This window comes from Gorilla gorilla, chromosome 3 (assembly GCF_029281585.2).
Source record: "Gorilla gorilla gorilla isolate KB3781 chromosome 3, NHGRI_mGorGor1-v2.1_pri, whole genome shotgun sequence".
Classification (NCBI taxonomy): domain Eukaryota; kingdom Metazoa; phylum Chordata; class Mammalia; order Primates; family Hominidae; genus Gorilla; species Gorilla gorilla.
Window position 1 is genome coordinate 128,255,605 of NC_073227.2, and position 6,581 is coordinate 128,262,185.

Sequence of the window (6,581 nt, forward strand, 5' to 3'; positions counted from 1 at the left end):
TGTGGAGCTGTCAGTTTTTCCTTGTGTAGGAATGTCCATGATTTTATATCTTCTTGGTGAGCTGTTCTCTATTATCTATTTTCTCAATCCTTTCACTTTGTACTCTAGTTGAAAAGTACTGGTGATGCCTGCTATTCCTAATACTATATCAGCCTTTTATTTACAAAATAATCTTGTATGTAGCTTTTTAGTGGATGGATTGGATCCATTTAAAAATTGTTGTGGCTGTTGATTTGTTTGGACTTATGTCTGTCCTCTGTAAGTAAGAGATGTCTGTGAAAAGAAAGCAGAGGTAAATAGATGGGAGATTAAAATGGACAGGATTTGTAGTGATTTTCAGGTGAGCAGGGGAGGGAGTTTGAAGTCGGGTAATAGCTAACATTTATTTACTCCGAGTAGCTGATTGGATGGTGGTACCATTTACTGTGATAAGAAATGGAAGAGGAGGTGCGTGAGTGGAAGGAAATGGCAAGTATGTTTTGGTACATGAGTTGTAAGCATCTGCTTTTTCTTTGTTCTTAGAGCTATGAACTCTTAGATGGAATTCATTCTTTTCCTTTAAAGATACCCGCCATTAACCCATAATCACTTTTGCCAATTTTAAGATTTCCTCTAAAGTATAGATGCACATTAACCAGAATGTCATTTTTGGTTTCATTTGGCTTGGTGTAAGCTTTGGAAATGGGCTCCCAATGTCCTATGCTTATTGATGCAGATTATGCTGTAAGACATAATTTTAGAAACAATAAAAACAAAAACTCATTTTCTAGGCTGCTTCTTTGTTTCATGGTAAGCAAAGAAGTATAATTCTTTGATATTTTTAAATATAAATTTTTGATAGCATGTTTATATTTTAAAAGGCAATTTAAAGTGATTATTTATAGGCAAGCACTTTTATTTATATAGAGTCATCAATGACAATTAGATTTAATGGAAATAAGATTAACTATAAAATTACATCTTTTAGCTTCCTAATGCTAATTGAACATTGAGTTTGTAATGTTTCCTGACTACCTCTTGGCATTATGTTCAGGTTTAGAGACAGCGATTTTAATCATCCTGTGTTTTTCTAAGCCCATTTCACCCTTTAGAAAACAGTTTTGATCATAGTTCACTCCCATGGATAGACCAGTGCCAAACCAAATAGGATAAGTACTTGGCTGATTTTCTATTCACTGCTGATAGGCGGAGCTTGGCATTTTAAAAGGCTATTAACAGAGAGAGAGAGAGACTATTTTACTTATTTCTGATTTTATTTTCAGTTTTTATCTATATACCCTAGACGTTTTAAAAATTCCTGTTAAGTTATATATAACCAGTCTTTTTCCCATTTTATTTCTGTCATTTGAATTTACTTTTCACTTTTACATCTACCTGGCATATGGTTTCACTAAACTTCAAATGTTATTTCAGGCTGTTTTCTAATTTGTAAAAGTTTTTATCTCTCATTGTTCTTTTTAAGTGACTTCTGCTTGGGAAGAGGGGAAAAAGCAGTTACTGAATCAAAAATGCCTTGAGGACGGGAGCCAGCTCTCTCTTCTGCCGCCTTCCTTAGCACTTAGGACCCAATTCTGCACAGAACAGGAGGACATAAATAATTCTGTCTTTGTTGGCTGTCTGTTTACTTTACCTTCTAGGCTATCAGCAATAGTATTAACCATTGCTACATATTTAACCGGCAAGTACTGGTATCTTGAGTTTGGTCACTGTTTTTCATTCAACCCAGGGTACAGTTTTAAAAGTTTTCTGTACTTGTAGTTTCTATCCCGTTTACTCAAGATAAAATTTAAAAACGTCTGCATTGAAGGTCAAATTCTGAATTCTTGTTAGATATTTGATAGCTTTAACTTTTATGTCTCCACATAATGCTTTTGTTTTTATTCTTCCTCTGCTTATAATATTGCATCTTTAGCCTTTTTTAAAAAGCCTAATATGTATTAAACATTTATTTTAAAAAACAGCACTGGGATGATCAATTAAATAAAAGTCCATCATGACCAGTGTAATTAGAATACTATACACATGCTATTTTGATCTATTATAAATAGAAAAGAACTCAAAGGCAAAAATCCATAATTGAGTAAGTATGGGAGCATCTTCAGAGGAATCTTTTTAGTTTTAGAAAGTTATATTAGTACAGGTTTCTAGAGGGCATTTACTGTAATTGGATCTCAGTAGGTTGGAACATAGATGTTCCTGATGTTCTTTTGACTTGATGTTGCACTGATTTTTCTTTCTGACAATGGTTGTTCATTTAAAATTTTAAATTGAGTGTTATCTCATAAGCCTGGTGAGCCTAATTGAATAGCCACCCTTTAACGTCCCATCCTGCTTTGTCTTCGTAGCACTTTTAATCTTTCATTATTATTGTCTTACATTAGCAGAATTCAAGCTCCATGAGGGAAGCGACTTTTTAAAAAATTGTTATATCCCTAGAACAGTGACTAGTACATAGTTGGCACTCACTAAATATTATTGAATGAATAATTATCTTAGCCAAGCATAGTATTGTGCACCTGTAGTACCAGCTACTCAGGAGGCTAAGGCAGGAGGATTGCTTGAGCCCAGGAGTTAGAGGCTGCAGTAAGCTATGATTGTGCCACTGCACTCCAGCCTTGGTGACAGAGTGAGACCCCTTCTCTAAAAAAAACAATAAGAAGAACAACCTTTGTCTTTTTAGGCAGTAAAATTAAAACATGCTGCTTATTTATTTTTTCAATGCAAAAAAAGATAAAAAGTGAAGTAAATGTTCCATGTAGTATCACCCTTCCAGTAACCATGTAATTTATATAACACAATTTTCTTTATATAATATACATTTATTTATAATGTAACTAGTCCCATTTTGATGGACAGTGTGGTTCTGGTTTTTCAGTCTTACAGATCCAGAATCACTTATCCACAATTTCAAAATCTGAACAGTAGTAGAATTACTATGTCAAAAGATAAAAGCATTTCTAAAGCTCATCATATATTTACAAAGAGATTCTCTAAAGAATGGTACCAATTTATGATTCTACCAGCAGTTCACTGCAGTTTTTATGCTCCTTTCTGATTACAGCTTAAATTACATTTTAATGGGATTTGTTTCAAAATAACTTTCCAGTGTTCCTTATCCATGAATTAGAATAGGGTAGAAGCTTGTGTGCTAATTTGTCAATGAGACATTCTGTAGGAAGTTCTTATTATTGGTAGTTGGGAAATATTTAGTCACAAGAACTCTTTTGCCTACGATTTGTCAGAGAAGGTATAGGGGAAATGAGCTTCAAATAGGAAGTAAAGAAATGAGTTCTGGCTCACCTCAGATTTACCTTCTACTTCTGTTTCTCTACTCCCTGCAGAAGTAGATATCACAGCAAAAGTTCTTCTCTGTTACCCATGTTTTCTCAGGGTTTAGATTTCTGAAATCACTTGCTTTCCTATACATACGAGGGATATGAAAAGAATGTGAAAATGAAAAACTGACTTAATGTGCAAAGAAAGATGAGCATCAAGGCCCCAGATGAAAGCCTTGATTATATAAATAATCAAAATTATATTTTATATATTATTAATCTAAAATTTATTATATACTTATGCTGTTTATTTACATACAATAATGAACTGTTCCTGAGAGAGTATCTGACTTTTTCACATGGTAAATTAGTTTTAAATATGGTTCTGTATATGATTTAACTGTTGCCACAGTAGAAATATTTCAGTTCAGTCTGTAGAATTTTAATATCACGTTGCTGTGTAAGAGCACCTGCCCACAGTTCCCACCACAATTTGGATTTTCATCCAAATACTCAGGATTTTAATGGCAAGGATTGATCCCCCTGTAAGTTTTACTTTTACAGAACATGTCTTACTTTGGGCTCCTAAGAACTATTTAAGTGCAGCTCCAGTGTCTACCTTCACTTTTCCACATTTTTATTCTCTTTTAAGGCTTTATTGCAGAAACTCTTACTCTTGTTCAGCTATTCCTTTTCTTTTCCAAACTCATTTCTCTCTTCTGATCACCTTCCGAAGGGACAGCTTGGATACATGGGAACTAAATTTCTTGTTTTATAATATATCTAAAAGAAATACAAAATAAGAGCTGTATACCGTGTTCTAGGTTTCTGCGAAAGAAAAACAGGCAGTTCACTAGGGATCACAGCATAATTAATGGTGTACAAATAGACACTCCACAATCATTATTGTGCCAGCAGCCACCAAAGCTTTGTGATGGAATGTTCAAGCACTGTACAGGGGGCATTACTTTAGTAGAGTAGGCAACAAAAGACACATTTGTTTATTAGAAACTTTGCTTTGCAACTTTGTGAACCAGCACAGTTGGTCACAAATGGAAATAAAAGTCTTGAGTGAGTTGTTCTGCCTGTTTTAAGAGAGAAATGCGTCATTCCCTGAAGGTTGCTGGATTAGTTTACTTGCTCTAGAGCTAGCAACATAGGGATTTAGTTCTAAAGAACCTTATTTTTCCCTAGGAAACTATGTCTGTTGGTAGCCATTCTGAATATCCACATACTAAGCCACTAATGTTATCTAAAACAGTACTTAAGTACTATGATGAATAAACCAAATTTATTTCCAAGTGATTTTTTTAAGTATACAAACTTTCTAGTGAACATTTTGGAAATTTACATTTTATGGCAGTTTCTTCATTTCCTTGATTTATTAGAATAAATGAAAATTCAAAAGATAAATATTGTATATTTTAAGTATCAATATCATTGTCACTTGCATTCCTTAAAATTGTTTAAATGGCATTGTTAGATTCATGATTTTAATCTTTTAGGTAAATTTCATGTCTTAGGTTATTCTCTTCGTGTCTCTACCTCATGTCTTCAGTGAAGGGTTGGGTTGAGATATCTGCGTCCCTCTTCCTAGAGCCAAATTTGAAGAACATAAATCATCATTATTAGGTTATTTGCAGAAGCCAATCTCTGAAGCCTATGATTGGAAGCACTGGTCAAATAAGTGCTTTTGAGAGACAATTATTTATTTAAAAGCAACATAACAGTTTAAGTTCTAGGAGAACCTACAGCCTATTACAACAACCTTAATAGCTTTAGAGAAGGTTTACCTTTTTTACAGTTTCATACCACTTGAAAGCAGTGGCTTATTTAGTCACTCATGCAAAAGCAACTCGGGAAAAACAGTCCTGCATAAATCGTTCTGTTATAAAGACACATGCACATGTCTGTTCATTGTAGCCCTATTCACAATAGCAAAGACACAGAATAACCTAAATGGCCATTGATGATAGACTGGATAAAGAAAATATGGTACATATATACCATGAAATACTATGCAGCCATAAAAAAGAATGAGATCATGTCCTGTGCAGGGACATGGATGGAGTTGGAGGCCATTATCCTTAGCAAACTAATGCAGGAACAGAAAAACAAATACCATGTATTCTTACTTATAACTGGAAGCTAAATATTGAGAACACATGGACACATAGAGGGAAACAAAATACACTGCTGCCCACCTACCGAAGGGTGGAGGGTGGGAGGAGGGAGAGCATCAGGAAGAATAGCTGATGGATGCTGGGCTTAATACCTGGGTGATGAAATAATCTGTACAACAAATCCCCATGACACACATATACCTGTGTAACAAGCCTGCATCTGTACCCCTGAACTTAAAAGTTAACAAAGAAAAGAAAAACAGCCTTGCATTTTTAAATGGAAGCGGAAAATAGTATAGACTGTATATGAATGGTCTACATTGTTTATTACTTCATTTGTGGAATATTTTTGTGGTTGGCATAAGAGAATGAAAAATGGAGGATTTACAGTCCTTTCTGGTTCTTCTGTGCTGTCTCCCTTTCTCTATTTTTTCCTTTCCTTTTAATGAAGACCCTGCTCTACCTTGAAGAATCCAGGTGGACTGAAGCATAGGATTTCAGGACACTAGGAGCTTTCTAGCCTTCATGCTCCCCATTCCACAATGCCCCATACTAAGGCCTGGTAAATTGCAGCAAGTGATGGAAATAAACTGTTCAAAGTACAGATTCTAGAACCAACCTTCTCCTTAATAATTTTTCAGTGCCCAATTCCTGCTTCTAGGAAATGTGCCCCTAAACCTCTCAGGCTGTATTAAGCTATTTCTTGAACTCATTTTGTTAGCACAGAGCACAAAGCACAAATGTAATAACCAGTAACCCATTATATTTTAAATAAATATCAATGTCTAATTCTAGACGTTAGACTCCTACAAGGAAATGATATTGAAGTGTATGTAGGTGCCATTTCTGCAGCAGCACAGGGATTGAATAAACTTCCTGTTCTTAGGCATGTGCCATCCGCTATAACCACCAAATGTTCTAGCCACAGCACCTGGTTAAATGTTTCTCCTCAAGTCTTTGCCTTTATCTCCATACAGAGCAGGATTATCTAACTCACTTCTATAGATTTTTGCTTAAAGGTAACTTTGCTTAAATCTCAAAACAGAGAGGTAATATCTCTTCCATTGCACTAGTAAACAGCAAGCAATGTTTCAAGAAGTCATTTTTAAATACCTGTTTCAGTCGCCTGTTTTTATTATGCTTTGCAACATTTTTTTGAAATGGTATGAAATATATACACTGG

General features: G+C 34.8%; 1 long non-coding RNA gene across 1 annotated transcript; it reads right to left on the reverse strand.

Moving 5' to 3' along the window:
- On the reverse strand, positions 1–4,078 carry LOC129533237 (uncharacterized). Its single transcript, XR_008679310.2, has 3 exons — positions 3,852–4,078; positions 3,301–3,419; positions 1–273 (listed from the first exon to the last, which is right to left on the reverse strand). It is a non-coding gene; the product is annotated as an uncharacterized lncRNA (long non-coding RNA).
- Between the last annotated feature and the right edge of the window lie 2,503 nt (positions 4,079–6,581).